Here is a 20983-nt window from a genome sequence, read left to right as displayed (position 1 = left end):
ATTAAGCTCATTTGAATCTTTTCTTTTTTAAAATCAAGTATTTTTGCAATCACATTTAACATTGCCAAAAGATTCATAATGTTTAACTTTGGACTTGTGATTCAAAATCCCCCTCCAAATTTTTAGCCGTTCCAGAATTCTGCCACTGATCATCAGAATAGTTTTGTTTTCAAATTCCAAAATAGACAAAATAAAACAAATACAGCTGGAGTAACCACCATTACTTTAAATTACATCAATTAGAACATGTAGCTGATAGATATCGGGAACTGCAGGCTACTATCTTGCCAAGCGACTTCAGCTTTCTAAAAACTTTGTTTGTGGGATGAGGACATCAGTGGTAAATTTACATTCATCTTCTCCCAGTTGCCCAGGGAAGGTGTTGGGAGGCCATTTTCCTTAAACCACTGCAGCCTGAGTGCTGACTGTACTCCTGCAGCAACATGAAGGAGTCAATTCCACAATACTGAACCAATGACAATAAAAGACTGATAATCAATGTCCAGATTATAATAATGAGGAATAATTCAGAAGTGATGGTGTTCCCATAATGTTGTTGCTCTTGGTGGCAGGGATCACTGCTGTTGAAATAGTCTGATATTGCTCAAGTCGAATTTGGTGAGGATGGGAATTCAGTGGAGGAGCAAACAGAAGGTTTAAAAGGAAGAAAATAAAACAGGATTGGAGGTTAATTCAAGGAATTTAAGGAAGAAGTTTTTACAGCCCATCTTTTATTTGCTCCCACTTTAAAACTGGAATAATTTGCACATTAAGAAGTTTTCTTTCCAGGCCCAGATTCTAAAGAGTGCCGTCTGTGTCAATCCACTCGAGGCTCAATTTAGTGAGCAATGGGTCATAAATCAAAAGATTAGGAAGAAATAGTTTTTATATAGTCGATATATTAGAGAAAACCATGCTGAGGTCAGAGTGTGAGATGAAATCTGATTCACAGAGAAGGAAAACATGTCTCTTACAAAGGCAGCCAGAAGTCAGTGTTGCTATGAAGACATCAGCAAATTCAGAATTAATGTTTCATGACAGTTCGTAAAACGAGCCAACAAGGAGAGAAAAATCTTCTTTGAAAAGTAAAAGGGACAATCAAATTTCCAAAACAAAGCTGCAGCAGGTTTGGAGTATCATAATGAGATAATATTTGAAATTTCAAATGCTTGAATAGATTATAAAAAGTCAAATTTTAAGTATCAGCTTTACACTTTTTTTAAAAAAAAAGTCTGGGACTTTAAATATGGGAAAAAAACTAAAGAGAACTTTTAAGTAGCTGATTCTGAACACAATGCACCAATATGCACCCACGCAAAGCAAATGTACTAAGCTTAAAGGCAGTCCAATCTGGTTGAATGGGGCTACAAAAAAAAGGTCAGAACTAGGGGTCATAGTTTGAGGATAAAGGGGCAAATCTTTTAGAACTGAGGTGAGGAGAAATTTCTTCACCCAGAGGTTGGTAAATGTGTGGACGAGAACGAGGACGAGGAAATCAGGATATTGAAATTAATGATCAGTCATGATCAAAGTGAATGGTGGAGCCGACGCAAAAGGCCAAATAGCCTACTCCTGCTTCGAGTTTCTATGTTTCTATAACACTCCTCCACTTAACAAGGCCACCAAATCCAACTGACATTAAATAAATGCTGGTTGAGTTCTTTCAATGGTTAACTGTTATTCAGGCTGGAAATGAGAACTCTGCAATTATTCCAAATTATTTAACAGCATAAAATGGTCTAGATTTTCTGACCAGCAGCAAAAGAATGACACTTGCCATTCACTACGTGAATAGCTATCCAGAGTATTTTCAGACTTTTAGGGAGAGAATTGTTCTAGTCAAGTACTTGATGCAGCATAGTTGCCCTCTACTGGGGATCTGTAGTGTATGGGCTGTGCAAGGCCCTTCAACTTTAAGAATCCTCATTGCGGGAACCTAAACTAGGAAGTGCAACCAGAAATAATAAATGAAACTTAAATCAGAAAGCAAATTAAAGATTGGAAAAGAAAGATAGGGAGAGATAAAAGAGACACAGGAAATAAAAATAATTTATAAAATGTCCAAAACTTCCTAAATTTTGAAGGAATGAGTTTCCACTCTAAGGTTAATTTGTCAAGACTAGAGAGATTGTTTAACAGTAATTATGACTTAACAAGCCATGAAACACACACATACAAATGTACCAACCCTAACTTCTTCTGGCACGTTTACTGGACAAGTATGTACTGTAATCCCATGAGCTTACCTGGATTTCAACAGTTTGCCTTAGTAAGTTACTGTCATAGCACAGGGCAACTTTGTTTTCAACAGCGTGCATATACTGGAAGCTGCTGCCCACCTTAGTCAATATTAACAGAGGCACTGGTAATCTCGCTATTATTCTTGTTGCAAAATCAGGCCCAATGTATCACAGGTAATTTTTTTTACTGGAGACATTTTCTATATCACAGTTAAGGAGGCCATTTGGCCCATAGAGTCTGCACAGGTTCTCAAAGAACATTCCATCTCGTCCTCACTCCCTGCCTTATCCACACAATCTTACACATTCTTTTCATACTGCAATCCAATTTTCTTCTGAATATCTCGAATAAACGTACCTCCATCACCCATACATTGCCAACAACTTTCTTTTGTCTGTTGATGCTACCTTGAAAAGTGTGACATGTATTATATTAGACAGTGATATCTAAATTGCAGCAAACATTACATACTTAAATTACATAATAGGGTGGAAAGGTACGGAGCACCTAGCAGATGTTGCAAGTATTAAAAAAAAATTAGACTGCAGTGTTTCAGACCATTTTAGTAATAAATCTTCCATAATAAAAATTGATCTTAATAGGATCTAAACTTAAACTGTACACGTGCTTAAATGGTTTAAAATGAATTTGGTGTTTCAACATTTTTTGGCTGCCTTTTAAAGTTAGATGATAGAATTCCAAGGTTGAGATATTTTGATGGCAGACCAAGTCCAGTGAGGAATCAACTAAAGATCATAATGTTAGCATGAATTATGATAAATTGTACACTCTAGAACCAGGCTAGCACAATGTCCATAGATCAAAAGCAATATTTTGGAATGGTGTAACTCCTGAGGTACCATCGTGTAAACATTGTTCTGGTTTCAAGCCAGAATTTCATTCCTGGCAGGGAAAGAGATTGGCTTGCAAGAAATGTACTTAGCGGGGGATATCAGCTGTTCCTGATATTAACCTGCTAACATCTATCCATCAGTGCTAAGCCTTGGCACATGCAGATGTTATCAGTGTGAAGTGTACAGCATGATTTTCTTATCTAAGGATCCAGGGTTGACTGTGGTTTTACTCTGGGAAGGAGTGTAACATTATAGGGATTAGAAAGCTCAGTATACAGCAGGACGAATTAATGTTGTTCTGGTAATAATACAGCTTCAGTTCAAAATGATGCCAACACACTTATGTAGTCCTTTCATTGCTTAATGTATGCAATCAGCTGGGGCAAGGAAGATAAACAGCAAAACTCAAGTTACTTCCATAATAAATGCCTGCAAAGCAGCCAGATGAATGCTCCAAAAACATTGGTTTCTTGCAATTTATTATTCATTGATACAACTCCATGTGGATCCTAGAAATGGAATATTTCTAGTTTAAAAATAAACTAACATTAAAACAAAGCTAAAGGGAATAATGCAAATTTAATGACTTATTTTGAATCGCTCAACAAAAATAAGGTCAAAAATCTTATTACTTCTGTTCTTCAAAAACTTGATCATTCAAAACTCTGCTGCCCATGTCGTAACCCTCAGAAAATCTGCTCGCTCATTTTTCCAGTGCTTGTTGAACTACGCTGACTTTTGATTAAGCAATGCCTCGATTTTATACTTCTAGTTCTTGCTTTCAAATCACTCCATGGCTTCCTTCAGTTAAAAAGCCCCTCCCTTTCTCCCGAGATGTGTGCTCACCAACTGTAGCCTCACAAGCATTCATGATTTTAAACCACTACACCTTTTCTGCCGCTTTCAAACGTACATGTGCTAATATCAGAGAGAATATTTGGTGATAAACACTTTAAAGGTTTTCACTAGACTTTGCTATTTGATTAATGCTTTCTAGAGTAATGGTTAAAACAAACTATTAATTCCAGACTTATATGAAAAATAAATTCTTACACTAATGCAATTTCTGCTGCTGGATTTCCTTGGAAAGTCATTGCTATCTGGACAGTATGCTGTTGTTTTCATTTTCAAGCAGGACTAAAAATTTTCATTGTTCAATTGGCTTCTTAACTTGCTTTTTATGCAATATGTGAACTCAATGTACATCCTGGCTATTTTGTCTTTAACTTTTTGATTAAGTTCATTTTTATTCTTAAAATCACAGTACAACTGCCCTGAGACCTTGATAAGCATTCTTTTCACACATTCACCATCTGCAAACAGAATTCCTCTTTCACAATCTTCAGTTGCCACAAAAATAGTAATTGAGCTACCTGATGATTTCAACCAATTGGCAAATGCATTCCTAGGTTTCTCAGCCTTGTCTTCAGCTCCAGCTGAACAACTTTCAGCTAAGGACTGTGCTTTTTAGTGAATTGTTGCTTAAGATTTAAATTCTTCTTGATGGTGAATTTCTCATTGCAAATGTGAGACACAGGGAAGTCAGTCTAATATGGGATGAATGCAAATTAATCAGTTCATTTGTCTTGAAATCCTCAATTTTCCTCTTACAATCCTTCTGTTCTTTGCAAGCATTTTCAAAACAGCCTGAAAACAAGAGCCGGACTAAGTTTCGTCCTTTAATTATTTATCTGTATACCTGCATGAACTACATGCCTCAGCACCAGAGTACACTCTTTTATTGATTAATGTGCCTGTCTGCATGTGCACACCAGCATAGCATCATGGGCACTTATGTCACAATTGACAACTCAGCATCTTACTTGTACATTCAACCAACTGTGGACTGCTAACCTATTGATATCGATCACAATCAATCACGTTCTAAATATGCTGACCAATCAGAATGCGCCGTTTTGCGCAAGATTTTCTAACAGACTAATCAGGGCCACAGTGAGTGATTGTGCTTGACTTCCCACAACCCACATGGCTGCATGGTGGACAACAGTGCAGGAATGTCATTTTTCCCCAGTGAAGCATTCAGGAAACAGGGATTTTGAGAGTAGAAGATTAGGTTTCTGAATAAGGAGCGCATTGGGGAACAATTCCCTGAAAACTCGGTCAGTGTTTGAAAGGTACATCCATTCAGGAGCCATATATCAAACCCCGCAGTGGTCACGTGGAATTCCAGAGCAGCGGGTTGCTAATCCCTCCCTAAATCTCTCTGCCTCCCCAGCTCAGTTCTTTCCTAACCAGGCTTGGGCTGACAAGTGGCAAGTAACATTCCTGCCTCACAAGTGGCGGGCAATGACTATTATCAACAAGAGAGTACTTAACCATCGTCCCCTGACATTCAATTGCATTACCATTGTCAAATCCCACACGATCAAAACACTGTGGGTTACCAGTGACCAGAAAATGGACTGGACTAGTTATACAAGTACTCCAGCTGCAAGAGGAGGTCAAGGGCCAGGAATTCTGCAGTAACTAACTCATCTCCTGATTCCCCAAAGCCTGTCCAACATCTACAAGGAGCAAGTCAGGAGCGTGATGGAATACTTTTTACTTGCCTGGATCTATGTAACTCCAACAGCATTCAAGAACAGCACCACTGATGAACAGTGGCAGCACTGCATACCATCTTCAAGATGCATTGCAGGAACTCACCAAGGTTCCTTGGATAGCACCTTCCAAATCCACAACCACTACTATCTCGAAGGACAAGGGCAGGCAGATACCTGGGAACACCACCACCTGGAGGTACCTCTCCAAGTCACTCATCATCTTGACTTGGAAACATATCATCATACCTTCACCATCGCTTGGTTAAAATCCTGGAATTTCTTCCCTAACAACACTAAGTGTAGCTACAACTCAGGGACTGCAAGGTTCAAGAAGCAGCTCATCACCACTCGCTCAACAGCAATCAGTGCTGGCCTAGCCAGTAATACCCACATCCATAAATGAATTAAAGCAAAATTAAAGATGTTTCTTAAAGCCTACCTCGTTGACTAAGGTTTTGGCCATCTGCCTTGTATTCTTATGTTGCTTGGTGTCAAAATTGGTTTGATAATGCTTGTAAATCAATTATTTTGTTACATTAGTAAGGTACGTTAAAAATGCAAACTATTTTTGTTTTACAGGTGGCAATTGTCAATTCAGCATACTTATTCTGAAAGCTGCAAAATCTTATTCAATACTCAAAAGTTAAATATCGCAGATCTAATTCTCAATAAATATCAAATAATTCTTTCAGTGAAGTATATGATTTTAAAATGCCAAGTATTTTACTTGCAACTAGCTCTGTACCTCCAACTATTTTTAATAGCAAATGTAATGCACAAATATAAATTAGAAAAATCTCAATGTAATAACAGAACAGCAACAAAGCAATGCTAAACTGAATAAAAATCTGCTGCAGCACATTGATCTGAATGTAAAAAAACTGAGTATACCACAATAGTGTTGCTAAAAAATACTACATTGTTTGGATATTGAATTTCTAACCTTGCAATTAAAACATGTAAATAAATTATACTGCTTTGTAAGAATAGAAAGTCGTGAGTTAATATACCCAAGGAAAGTGTCAACAGGAAAAACAAAACAAGATGGTTTACTCCAGGTTATCAAAATGATACTGCATGCTAGAGGATATTCATTTCATTTCACACTCCGAGATTAAGATAAAAATAACTTGATAAACTGCTGTACATATATTACAGTAATTAAAATTGTGCTTTAAAAGGAATTATCTGGAGGCATTAATAAAAGATGTAAATCCTATAACCTTTGAAGATGATCAGAAAATAATCCATACACTGTTTCAGCTTAACACTTCTGTAGACTGAATTGAAGTTATAAGGACAAAGAAAAGGCCTCAAAATATACTTTTGAGAATATGGTATATAGGTGCATAATTTTTAATTTGTGTTGAATTTTATAAATGAAAAATGCACTAAAGCTAGATGTGCCATGACAATCAGTGAGGTGGTTAGATACAGTAAAGACCTACTCCTCAGTAAATATCATACAAAATAGCAAATAAACACAATTTACCATGCAATTGAAATTGTCAAGTTCCTTTGACTGCATTGAAAAGAAGTGGTATGATTCTAAAGGTGAAGATTTAGATTAAATATTCCAAGTCTAGGCTAATGGTAAGACACCTTTCTTGCTATCAGCTGTATTGGTGAATTGTGGACAATTTGCCTGCAATTTTCCGAAATGTGATGAGTTATCTCACCACCATCCCTAACTTAGAATATCTACCCAAGTTCAGTTTGTGTTTCATAAAAACAACTTTGTATTCAAACACCACTAAAGCAGTGTAACAGCTGATTATTGAACAAACTTCAATAGTGATTAAAGATCAATAAACTAATTTACAAGCAAGGAAAGGGAATGGCACCAAAGGAAAAGCAAATACCTCACTCTGCACATCACCATACAAAAAGGTCTATATTATAATAGAAATTAGAACCAAATTAGTAAAATCAGTACAAGGTGTTTGATATGAGAAAACAACAGACTAGTTCTTTATGGAGTTATTCTTCTGAGGAATAGGTTAAGGAATATCACAATAGAATTGTTCAGATTGCTGTGTTGAGCCGATGCTCTACAGTACTGAGTTCTCAATGCTGAAAGCAAGTTATGAAAGTGAAATGCAAAATGGACAATCCTTGCCTCAACGGGGCATAGAAATGTCAAAGCAAAATACTGCAACAACAAGCATGGTGCATCATATTATCTGATGTGAAATTCAGTGCGTAAACCTGTTGAGCCAAAACCGTCAGAATGCTGATGAGAAATCAAAAAATCTACAATATTAAACTAGATTACAATCTGTCAATTTAAAATGATACCAAAACTTGAGATGCAGTCCAGGTATCATTACACATAATACTGCAGATGATTCCATGTGTCATGTCGAAATACAGCTTCACTCTTTGCACGTAGTAATATTTGTGTTATACACCGTTTGGGGGTCCTGTGGTAACTTGGCCACAAAAAGGCAGTTGAACACATTGTGATATTCAATCTTCTACACTTACAAAAATATTGAACTACAGCATAACATGGACTCAGAACCGGAGGCAGCTAGCTACACAGTCCCTTGTGTTAAGAGTGTACATATGAAAGCCCATGCTTCTGATGATGTCACACGCACATGCCGATACCAACTGAAGACATCAGTTTATGCAATCAAAATAGAACATTTCTACCCCCTTAATTTTAACCCCCCTCAAGGAAAGCAACATAGTGAAACTCATGTCTCAATTATAAGTCAGTCTTTCAGAAGCTTTGCAATTACACTGTGACTTGTACAGTACCACTGATGATTCAGTAGACACTGGTAAGACTTGTTTCAGTGGGGCTGGACTTGTGAATGTAAGAATAAGTTAAGTAACTGTGCATGAATGTCCCTCATTGCTCCTGGAGCAGAGTCCACTGGATGCCCTGTACATGCCCTATCAAATGTCCACAGCAGCATTTCCTTCAACCGTGTTACCTGTAACCTCTGCTGTCTGAGTCATAAGTTTAAGTATAGTGTCACAAGTAGGCTTACACTAATACTGATGTGGAGCTGCCGGCGTTGGACTGGGGTAGGCACAGTTAATAGTCTCACAATACCAGTTTAAAGTCCAACAGGGTTTATTTGGTAGCATGAGCTGTCGGAGTGCTCACTTGATGAAGGAGTGGTGCTCTCAAAGCTCGTGCTACAAAATAAACCTGTTGGACTTTAACCTGGTATTGTGAGACTACTTACTGTACATTAACGCTGCAGTTAAGTTAGGTGAAAATCCCCCAGTTGCCACACTCCAACGCCTGTCCAGGTATGCTGAGGGAGAATTTAGCATGACCAATCCACCTAACCAGCAAGTCTTTCGGACTATGGGGGGAAACCAGAAGACCTGGAGAAAACCCACACAGACATGAGGTGAAGATGCAGACTCCACACAGACAGAGATCCAAGCCAGCAACTGAACCCAGGTCCTTGGCGCTGTAAGGTAGAATTGCCACCGTACCACCCTTGATGAATAGTGTCTGTGGACGACTCTTCCAATGGTCAATTTAACTAGCAAAGATACTGGACTACTTTCGTTCAGAATAACTCCGGGAAGCCATTGTTAGTTGCTGCCAAAATTCCTTAAAGAGACACAATCATTCAGGTTGAAAGGTCTCTCCTTAGCATGGTGGTCATGTCTCTCCCCGTTTTTCCTGTCTCCTTTCCACTCTCATTTTGACATCTAAATGTAGCAAATCCAGTGAGACTTTGGCTTCCTACCCATTAGTAATTCAGCTGGTGAGAATCCAGTTGTTTTTTTGTGGCACAATACAATATTGGAACAAGAATCATAAGAGCCTGGTTCCCTGCTGTTCTCCTCAATCCTTTTTTCAATGTCTGAACAGCTTGTTCCGCTGAACCATTTGAAGTTGGATGAAAAAGATGCAGTACATTGCTGGTGTATTCCATTCCTTTGCATAAACTCTTGGAACAAATCACTTGTAAATGTTGTACCATTAAGAGAAACAAGAGGAGCTGTGATGTTTTTTATGAAGTGTACTTCTAGCCATTTATGATGCACATCTATGACAACTAGAAACATGAGATACATAAAAAGCCTTGCAAGGTTCACAAGCTGTCTAGGCCTTGGACAATCAGCCACTCCTATGGATGTAGTGGTGTTGGTGGTACCATCTTCTGGTTCATGTGACAAGAGAAACAGAATTTCACCTTCTTCTCCAAATTCAGATTCATATTAGGCCACCAAACATACAACTTTTCATTCAGGAGGCACCAGGTGAGCCTCCAACTTCATCCAACACTTGCAAATAACCATCTTGCCTCCTGCAAGGGTTGAAAATAGATTTCCCACCCACGGCAATGGGTAAGTGTCCAGCTTGGAGGCCCAATTAACGGTAAGTTTATAATTCTCACATATGCGCACCATACCATTACTTTAAGGGACAATCAGAGGTGCCCAACGTGAAAATTGAATGGGCTCAATGATTCCGCCTCCAATTTCACCTCCATCTTGTTTTTCATGGGCTGTCCTGGGCTTGAGAAAGTTACTAACCTGAAGATCTATGAACAACTTAATTGCAGTGCCACACAATGTATCTAATTCATCCTTGAAAACCTCAGGACATTTCTGAATGATATCCTCTCACCAAGGGTGCTTAATCTCACCCCAGTTCAAGGAAATTTTGCAAGTCAGTCACATTCTGATAAACTAGGCCTTCTCCATTCTACCACCAGGAACCACGCTCTTGCTTCTTGGTGGTTGAACGCAATGCTGCCCCTCAGTGCCAGAGACTTGGGTTCAATTCCGGCCTTGAGTAATTGTCTGTGTAGAGTCTGAACACCCTCCCTGTGCCTCTGTGGGTTTGCTCCAGGTGCCCTGGTTTCCTCCCACACTCCAAAAATGTGCGGGTTAGGTTGACTGGCCATACTAAATTGCCCCTTAGTGTCAGAGTGTTAGCAGGGATAGAGCCTGGATGGATTGTTGCAGTGCAAGACGACAGATCAGTGACTATCACCGATTGCTGTGCAGACACATGGATTTGGGCCGGTGTCTGTGGGAGTTTGCGCATTCTCCCCGTGCTTGCGTGGGTTTTCTCTGGGTGCTCCGGTTTCCTCCCACACCCCAAAGATGTGCTATTAGGCTGACTGGCAGTAATAAATTGTCCCTAAATTAGTTTCCCTCAACGTGGATGGCCATAAAACATTAGACAAGGGTCATGGGTGGAGGGGGGACTGGTGGTGTTAAGATGGCGGCGCGGGCTCGTTGGGCCGAAGGGCCTGTTTCCCGGGCTGTTTTTGTTCTTTGGTCAGCTGAATGGTCTCCTTCTGCACTGTAGGGATTCTATGATTCTTCTCTGATTCTATAATGTCCACTTCTAATGCTCCAAGCAATGGTATAACCTTCCCAATGTAAGTTCTAAGTTTGATCCCTGCCCAACAGCTGACACCTGCCCCAAGTCTTCCTGTAGGTCTCTTCATTGATTACAAATGCAAAGGCACTTATGTCTACCTCCATCTTTATTGGTGTTCCATCAACTTCCACTACATCACAGGTTCTGCACACGCCCCATCTCATATTAAATACATTATAAGAATACTCCTCTGCCTGCTCTGAGCTTTCCAGATGATGCTTAACTGATTGAAGGCCTTTTGAATTTGAATTTCCCTGCTCAGCCTTCGACTTGCTCTGTGCACCGTTGCATTTCTTAGTGAAATGATCATTTTGGTTGCAACATTGACAAACAACTTCCATAAATTTGCAATGATTTGCATAGTATGTCCCTCCACACCTGAAATATTCCATTGCTTTCACCTTTTTGCTTTCAGTCTCTTTTTTGCTTGATGCACTGCACCTGCCATTGGCCTTTTGAATATCTTTTGTATTGCTGGCAGCGATTTCCATGCCGAGACATTTCTAGAGCCTTCCTGATAGTCAGCGTGGCTTCTTCCAACAAAAGACACTGAATGCTGTCCTCATTAATGTCACAGACTAGTCCATCCAGGGTCACGTCCTCCATACTTATAATGATATGAGAAATGGCATAATTCAGCAACAAAGTTAGCCACAGACTGTTGTCTCCCAAAAATGACTATGGTACTTGAAGCCCTGGACAATCACTGAGGTCTGAGGATGTGCTGAATCTAAACCCACAAATTAAATGTCCCCTATTTCTGTGGTATTGCAAAATTCCTTACCACTTGCAAGTCTTTGCCCTACATACATTCTGGATAATTGGGCGCTACTTAGCCTCATCTGCAATTTCATTTGCCAAAAAAGTTCGAAACTTTTCACATATTCAGTTCAGTCCCCGTTTTTTTCCATAAACTCACTTCTGGTCCCAAACATAATCATGGTGCTGCTAAGTGGTTTTCTCATTGCTAAACTTACAAACCCGCTGATCATGTTGCAAACTAGCTGTTCACTGTGCAAATCTTCATACCGCCATGCTGAACCTCAAATTTTTCTTTCCTTTTTATTTTGCCATGTTCTTCTCAACGCCAAAAGGATGTGGTAACTTGGCCACAAAAAGGTCATCAAAAGCATTGTTAAATTCAATCTTCTTTACTTCCAAAAATATTGAAATACAGTACAGCATAAACTGATAACTGGAGGCAGCTAGTTACTCTGGTCCCTCATGGTAAGATGAAACCCATGAAAGCATGCTCTTCTGGTGACATCACTCGTGTATGCTAATACCCGCTAAAGACATCAGTATATACATTCAAAATAAGAAGATTACTACAACACTCCATAGTAGATTTATTTTGCAAATAGGATCTTCTCCAAATTTGTGATTCAGTAGATATTGATGAACATGGAAGCACAATATCAGAATCTAGCAATAAAAGTTTTTACTGAGGTTAGCTACATTATAATTGATTCTGAATTCCAGTGTTGAGCAAAGTGAACCTGAAATATAAGAGCAGTGAGGAATATTGGTAACTATCAATAAAAGGATTGCTTTTAGGTAACTGCATTTGATCCTAACCAGACACTGTTCACACCATTTCTCTGGTGTTTTATAACTAGCTTTTCCATCATTATAAGATTTTACAAAGTAGTACTGATCTCAGATCAGTCATCTTGTTTCAAACACAGAATTTAATTAACCTAACAACTCCTTTAGTTTAAGCCACCTCCACTTCAAGAAGGCAACAAATGTCACCTTCAGCAATTTACCTTGCTCTCGAAACTTGAATAGAACATCACTGAAAACAAAACTGTTGCCTTCACAAGTAAATTTGTCATGCAGTCAGTACAGAAAACACAACAACTTGCCTTCATGTGGCATTTTAAGCACAATAAAACATCCCAAGACATTTTGCAACACTCCAAGTCCAACTGACAAAGGAGAAATTAGGGCAAGTGATCCAATTTTTTTTTTAAATGTTAGAGGTAAATATAAGGGAATATGTTAGAGAAAGGCAGAAATGGCAAAGCGAGAAGCTTAAAGAGAAATTTCAAAGCTAATGGCCCACACGGCTGAAGGCTCACCAGCCAACAGCAGACAAAGGAAACTGGGGATATACAGCAGACAAGAGTTGGAGACAGAACAGAAAATGTTGGAAAATTTCAGCGGATCTGACAGCAAGCGGTTGTCAAAAGCATTGTTAAATTCAATCTTCCTTACTTCCAAAAATAGAGCCGATGTTTTGAGTCTAGACGACCTTTCATCAAAGCACCTCTCCCCACAGATACTGTCAGACCTGCTGAGATTTTCCAGCATTTTGTTTTTGTTGCAGATTACAGCATCCGCAGTATTTTGCTTTTATCCAAGAGTTGGCGGAATGGAGAGTTCTCAACGGGAAAAGAGCATGTATGAGAAATGCTTAGTGGATAACATGTATCAAAAATATATAAAGAGTACATAAAGGTGGGGTCAATTCAGCAAAGGGAAATATTATTATTTAGATTGAGGGCATCACTGAGGTCATTAAAAAGGATTCTAACAATAACATAAGAGAAGTGGAGGGGATAGGGAAATTAGACAGGATAAAAATAGTTCAACAGGAAGTACTTAAAAAGGTTGACAGCACTTGTTACAGAAAGTTCATGTTGGCCCAGATGAAATGCATTCTGTTTTGCTGAGGAAAGCAAGGGTGGAAATAGTGATAGCTTTGCCCACAATCTTTTAATGCTTATTGGATATGGAAGCAGTGACAGATGACTGGAGGTTGCAAATATTACCATTCAAAAAGAAAAGTGTGTGTGTGTGTGTGTGTGTGTGTGTGTGTGTGTGTGTGGGGCGGGGGGGGGATAAACCAGTCAGCTTATCACATCCTCGCATTTCAACTCATAGTTAATTCAAAATTAATCCATCTACAATTTTCTCTAGTTATTGTCTCTTGTAAAGTTTGCCATGTCAGAAACTATACAAATTAAACCATACATGTTAGCTCTTATATTGGCCATGTGTACATTGAATGCCTCTGATTTTTTTTAAATTTTAAATAAATTTATTTTTAATTTGATATAGTAACAACCCATACCACATAAATATAAAAAGTAATAGGAATAGAACTATATCACATGCCATCAGAAAAACAGCAATCTTCATGGCTTGAAAAGACATTCCTTCTCTCTACGTTCTTACTGCATACTTTAATAGAAAACAATACAAGTTAATTATTACTGAATCAAAAAGCCTGAACTATCTTCCAATAGTTTTTAACTTTATTTATTAGTGTCACAAGTAGGCTTACATTAATACTGCAATGAAGTTACTATGAAAATCCCCTAGTCGCCACACTTTGGGTACAGTGAGGGAGAATTTAGCAAGGCCAATGCACCTAACCAGCACATCTTTCAGGCTGTAGAAGGAAGCCAAAGAACTTGGAGCAAACCCACATAGACTTGGGGAAAAAATGCAGACTCCGCACAGATAGTGACCCAAGCTGTGAACTGAACCCAGGTCATTAACGCTGTGAGGCAACAGTGCTAACCACTGTGCCAATACATTTCTTGATTTCACCTGCCCAACATTACCATTATCCTTTTCTAAATATTAGCATCTTGTAGTATTGCTCATGGGCTTTGATACTTAAACATAGAGACCAAATTAGCAGTTCAGACCGCTGTTCAAAAACTATGGAAACCAGGTAATCCAGCTGTTTATAACTTGTTCAGGACAATTTGAAGCTAGTAATTTGATTGTAAATTTCAGGCTGCAGGTTAGTAATTGGCTTGTTTTATCTGCATTTAGAATAAATTGCAACATCTAGAGGGTGCTGGTCAAGCAGTGGTACAAATCTGCATATTTGGAACATTCAAAAAGTTACTGTATAATTAATAACTACAAATGTGAATAAAAACACCCAGATGTTGCAGTAAAAACAATGGTGAAACCATCAGCATTTGCAGTCATTACCTCTGAACCGACAACAACTTCTGAAGTCCGCACAAGCACGGTTAAACTCAGAAATCCAAATCGGTGATTCAGCACTTCTTCATTGGGTCCAAACTGCAATAAATTAGAAATTGCTGAATTGGTGAGAACATGCCCTTCTACAATATTAATCTTGCTATAAAAACCCTTGAAAAACTTCCACCTTATCGAATAAGGTGTAACTGAGTACCAAGTTCATAATTGCTGCTGAGAAACTGCTTTGGCCCTGAAAATTTAACTTGATATTTATTTGTAGAAAGTCAAATTTCTCCATGATGATGAATATTCCACATCAATTATTTTCAAGGTTTGTCTAAGATATTTCAGCTGCTACCTTAAATTCAATGTGTATATTCCAATCATTTATTTCATTCCCTTTAGAATATTAAAGTGAAGGATAATCAGAACATTTCACTTCCTGGTTTGATATCTTTGATAATACTTTGATGTGACTGGCTGCTTACCCTGCTTGATGAAAGCACTGTTGTTGAATACCTGGAAATCCCCTTGACATGGCACCAGATGCAAAGTAACAGACCATGTAAGTAGACCAGATAGACTGCAGTGATTCAAGACAACACTCACTGTCATCTTTTCAAGGGCAATTAGAGATGGGCAAAATTGCCAGTCTTGCTAACACATCTGGCATCTCACATAAGTATTTAAAAAATTAACACGAAGGGAAATTGCACTCCAAAAACATTTTTGTGGACAGTTTTTCTCAAGGTCAGTGAAGAGCATTGCCAGTTCACCACTGGTCACAAATTATAGGTCATTATCTTCAGAAAGTTAATTCTTGATATCTAAAACCAAGTCTTCATTTGGGCACGTTTCAGTGTTATACATCAGAAAATAATTTGCAGGCAAGAAGTTTATTACAGGTCATATTTCTAAATTGAATTTCATTATGGCGTATTTGCTACTTCACATAACATTTATCCAACATTTTCTTACAATCATTTAGGTTTCATGGGGACTGTGGCCAATGAGGATTCAACATCAGACTACTTTCAAATGCAGTTAAATATATTGACAGGATTTTGCAGTCACAACAACCATGAAGCCGTCAGTGCTCACCACTGCCCTGGAGTAAATCAGACAGCAACCTCCAGAATCTACAAAAGGCAAGTAGAAATCAGAAAGTTGCTACCAGATTTGCTTGGCTCTTCCACATTTTTTAAAAATAATTTCATTAGATGCTGGTGTCATTAGCTAAGCAAGCATTTGTTACCTATCCCCAACTGCCCTTGAAAAAGCGATGATGCACTGTTTTCATGAACTTATGCAATCCATGTGATGTGGATACACTCTCAGTGCTGCAAGGAAGCAAGTTCCAGAATTTTAATCAAGCAGCAATGAAAGGACAGAAATGTTGTTCTAAGTCAGAATGACTTTAATGGAACCTGCAGGTGGTGTCATCCTATGCCTCTGCTGCCTTTATTTTTCTAGCAGGCTGAAGTCATAAAATTGGAAAATGCTGTTGAAGGAGGCTTGGTGAATAGATGCAGTGCAGCTTGCATATAGCACATACTGTTGCCACTGTGCACAGCAATGGATGTTTAATTTGGTACACTGCTTTGCTGGATAATGTTGAGCTTCTTGGATGCTGTTGAAGCTACAACTATCCAGGCAAATGGAGAGTATTCCATCACACACCTGACTTGGGTGTTGTAAATACAGACAAGCTTTTGGGAGTCAAGAAATGAGTTACACACCTCAAAATTTCCAGCCTCTGATATGCTTGTATCCACAGTATTTACATGACAGGTGCAGTTCAAATTCTGGGAATGATAACCACCAGTATGTCGCCATCTCAAAATACACAGCTTTAAAAACATACAAATGGAATGAAGTCGAGGTACTTACCCACTGGGTACACAAACATACCAGAAATAGTTATGGCTTGTCCATTGTAATTTTTAACAAAGTGATAAACCGCCAAACAGACTCTCATTCACTGAATTTCAACTTTCTAAGTGTGGAGTCTCATTCTTTTGCATCTTAATTTTTTTTTTCCTTTCCATCTCTTCATCCCTTCTTTCTTTTGCTTTCTATTCATGATGCTGCATTGAATTAGATACTCTTAACTCATATTTTCCAATTTAGTGGCAAAGCAGGCCAAATTCTACAACAAGTTGGGTTCTTGAAAGCTTAGGCAGGCTGGTGTAACATTTTTAAACAATTAAAACAAGAAACTGTATGATGAATAGATAATGTTACTTGTCTATTTTAATTACCAACAACATAAAAAAAATACAGAAATGACAATGGTAGGAATCAGAAGTAGTTTTTGGAGGTTTGATGAAAGCTTGAAACCAGTAATGCAGTGCAGTACTAATATCAAAATGGATTTAGCTAATCCTAGCCCAATCACTTTCGCACTGTCAGTAAACCACTGATGAAATATACTGATCCTGATTTGATCAAGAAAATCTGTGTTAATTTCAAACCATGAATTGCAAAAAATCAATAGTATGAGGCAGTTTTACAAAATGTATCAAATCCTCTTACCAGAAAGCAGTTTTTAACAAATGCTTTGCCCAGAATCAAGCAGCGGATGAAACAGAAATTTCTCTAGCCAAATACTAAGAAAATGAAAACCATGTTATCCATCATCAAAACCACCTAATTCCACCTAAACAACAACATTGTTCATCTCCGACCTTACTTCATCACCCAATCATGAGCTAATTACTCAGGGTTTCAACTACCTCCAATTTGATATTTCAAAAGCCTTCTCTGTCTGTCGCCCAAAGTTTTTCCCTATGCAAACTCATCCAAAATCCAAGCAACCGCATCTTGCTCTGCTTACCCTTCATGGATGCCCTTCTAAAATTCCAATGGATCCCTTTTCTCCAATGCACAAAATTTAAAGTCCTCATTTCATTTTAGGAAAAGGATATACAACACAACAATTTCTTCCAACCCTCTATCCTGGTCCATGCAAGAGGTTTCAAACAAATTGCCCATAGGCTGGATCCAGCTCGCATGAGATCTTCATACACTCTCAAATGGACTCAAATCATCCAGTAACTTCTACTCTAACGGAAGAGTGAGAATTGTATCTTTAAAAATTGCATACAGCATCACCACCCTCCTCCCACATGTCACTGCCTCCCCAAAAGCACACACATGAAACTAGAACATTAAGATCAGGACTTGGTTGGGGGAGGGGGACAAGATATGGAGACAAAGTTTAAGAGCTGTAGAACTGGAAAAACAAGGTGGGGCTTACACAGCACATGATTCATTTTATTTTTCTACATATTTTACAGAGAGGTCCTGAAATAGGCAAGGAAACTGCTTAAATGGAGCCACTGATCTGAGACAGCCATCAAGTCCACCTCAAATCAACATGCTCTACTTTTGCTGAATGTGACATTGAGTGCCAGGGTATTGAATCAGGCCTACCATCTGAATTGAGTTCAAAACCCCTGATACATGTGTCCTTTATCTTGCAACTCCAGCCCTTGGAGCACCCAATCTTCGTTACACCACTGAAAGGAGAAGTTTCAGCTACTATATCCTATTTTCTGAAATTCTCTCCTTAACTTACTTGTTCCTCAACTTTTCCATGCATTTCTGCTCTACATTAGAATGATATTTTAAAACAAGCATAAATCATAAAATTACACCCATGCCTTTTGTTGCACTGTGACGCTGTTCAATGTGTTACAGTGAGCAGGATTAGGCATAATGCAAATCAAATCCAGGAAATTACCACAAAATTCAGTGTCAAAATAAACCTAAACAAAGAAGTTTCCAAATAACAAGCTTCAAGTTAGTTAAATCACTCCACAAGCAACAGGGTTGATTATCAAGGTAGATTACATTTTTGTTTGCACACAAACAGTTTTGCATCACACTGCCTTAAAAATGACTTTTGTCACTCCTACCATTCAATATTGAACTAAATTTGTCTCAAGTAACTGAAATAAATCAATTTCAAGTTCCTTATAAATGAATTTAATTGCAGCCATACTCTAGCATTTTCCATTAATAATTCAATAGTTGTCCTTTCCTGGAATTACAGCACACAGTAATACAACAAAATCAAATTTCCATTTATTGCAATGCAATTTAATAATTTGCAAATATTCCCCTCAAAAAGCAAGAGACAACTAGTACAAAGCATTCTGGATGATTGGCTCGGAATGCTATTTATTGTGTGGTCCTCCCACCAGGATGACAGAGAAAATTATAGCCAAAATAAAAGATAGATTTTATCACTGTGGGCATTGCAAATACAAGTGTTTTAATAATACAACTATTTGATCTATTTGTCTATTCCTCACCAAAAAGGCTCAGTGTGGACATAATGGTAAATGCCCTGTGTGTTCTCTTGGGATGACCATTTTCTTGACGTTAAAGGCAATTTCTGTAGACTAATCTGTATACAAAGTGCCTATTTCAGAATCAGGTTTGAACAAAACAGGCCATAAAAGTCACCTGCTACTAATGAACAATGTTGACCACCGGACAAAAATCAGAATTACATAGAACTGCATAACATGGAAACAGGTCCTTTGGCCCAACCAGTCCATATGCCTAACCTCCCATCCTTTTTCATTTCACCCCATCAACATACTCTTCTATCCGTTTCTCCACCGTTTACTTATAAAGATTTCCTTTAAATGCATCTATGCACAGCTGCCTCAACTGTCCCACGTGAGTTCCAACTTATAACCACCTTCTGGGTAAAGTTCCTGAATTCCTACTGGACTTATTGGTGACCATCTTATATCTACAACCATTAGCTCTACACCCATGCACAAACGGAAATGCCTGCACTACTTCTCTCCTATCAGGCCCCTTCATGAAGGGCTGTCTCACAAACCAGACAAGCAACTGCCTGACGTAATAATACTCATGGAATCATGCCTTAGGTAATATCCCAGACACTACAGAGGGTGACAAAAGCGCAGAATGTAGAATCTGTCACCAAGTGCAGCTCAGTACCACCACTACTGACCAGGTTGGTCATGTCCTAAAGAACATTACTACTACTCTAGGTCTGCAATAGGTGGTGAGGAAAGAGGGAAAAACATCCTTAAACTCACCCTCACCTGCCACAATTCCATCTATCCATGTCAGTATTGGTAGAATTACCACTGCACTGTCCTTGTAGAAATGAAGATCCTCAACTTCGCACTGGGGATACCCTCAATGCTGTATGGCACTATCGCCATGCTAAATGAGATAGATTCCAAACAGATTTAGCAACTCCAGGCTGGACAATTGTGGATCAGCAGCAATAGAACTGTACTCAATCACATGGCCCTGCATATCCCCTACTCTACATTTACCACCAAGCCATGGGATCAATCCAGCTTCAATTAAGAATCAAGGAGGGCACACTAGGAACAGCATTCCCTAGCCAAGTTATTCCAGTACAGCTACAACACTGGCATCTACCCAATGTGGAAAAATTACCCAAGTATGTCCTGTACACAAAAAGCAAATCCAACCTTGCCAATTAGCACCCCATTAGTCTACTCGATCATAAGTGATGGAAGGAGTCATCAACTGTGCACTCAAGCAGCACTGGTTAGCAATAACTTGCTCACTGGCGCTCGGTTTGGGTTTTGCCAGAGCTATTCAATTCCTGACCTCATTACAGCCTTGGTTCAAACATGGACAAACAAGCTGAACTCCAAAGGGGAGGGGAGAGTGACCGCCCTTGACATTAAAGCCACATTTGACCCGAATGTGGCATCATGGAGCCCAAGCAAAACTGGAGTCAATGGAAATCAAAGGGAAAATTCTCCGCTGCTTGGAGTCATACCTAGCACGAAGGAAGATAGCTGCGGCTGTTGGAGTTGAGTCACCTCAGATCCAGGATAGTATTCAGGCTCAACCATCTTCAACTGCTTCCTTAATGGCGTTCCTCTCATGACAAGTCAGAGATGGGGGATGTTCGCTGATGATACTATTTGTGACTCCTCAAATACTGAAGCGGTCACATACAAATGCAG

The 20983-nt window shown here is 38.8% G+C and overlaps 1 protein-coding gene across 6 annotated transcripts in view; it reads right to left on the bottom strand.

Moving 5' to 3' along the window:
- Nucleotides 1-20983, bottom strand: part of hdac5 (histone deacetylase 5) — a 303715-nt gene that overhangs the window by 261040 nt on the left and 21692 nt on the right. For 4 of the 6 annotated variants that reach the window (XM_080213636.1, XM_080213634.1, XM_080213639.1 and 1 more), the window contains exon 2: nucleotides 14991-15083. The exons of the other annotated variants lie outside the window; for them this stretch is intronic. The gene's annotated coding sequence lies outside the window, so the exon portion shown is untranslated. The remainder of the gene's footprint in view (nucleotides 1-14990; nucleotides 15084-20983) is intronic. 6 annotated transcript variants of the gene reach the window in all.

The sequence above is a fragment of the Carcharhinus amblyrhynchos genome, chromosome 27, assembly GCF_965287045.1.
Source record: "Carcharhinus amblyrhynchos chromosome 27, sCarAmb.v2.hapA, whole genome shotgun sequence".
Taxonomy (NCBI): domain Eukaryota; kingdom Metazoa; phylum Chordata; class Chondrichthyes; order Carcharhiniformes; family Carcharhinidae; genus Carcharhinus; species Carcharhinus amblyrhynchos.
The sequence above is the reverse complement of the archived record's forward strand: the minus strand, read 5'-3'. Positions and strand labels throughout refer to the sequence as shown.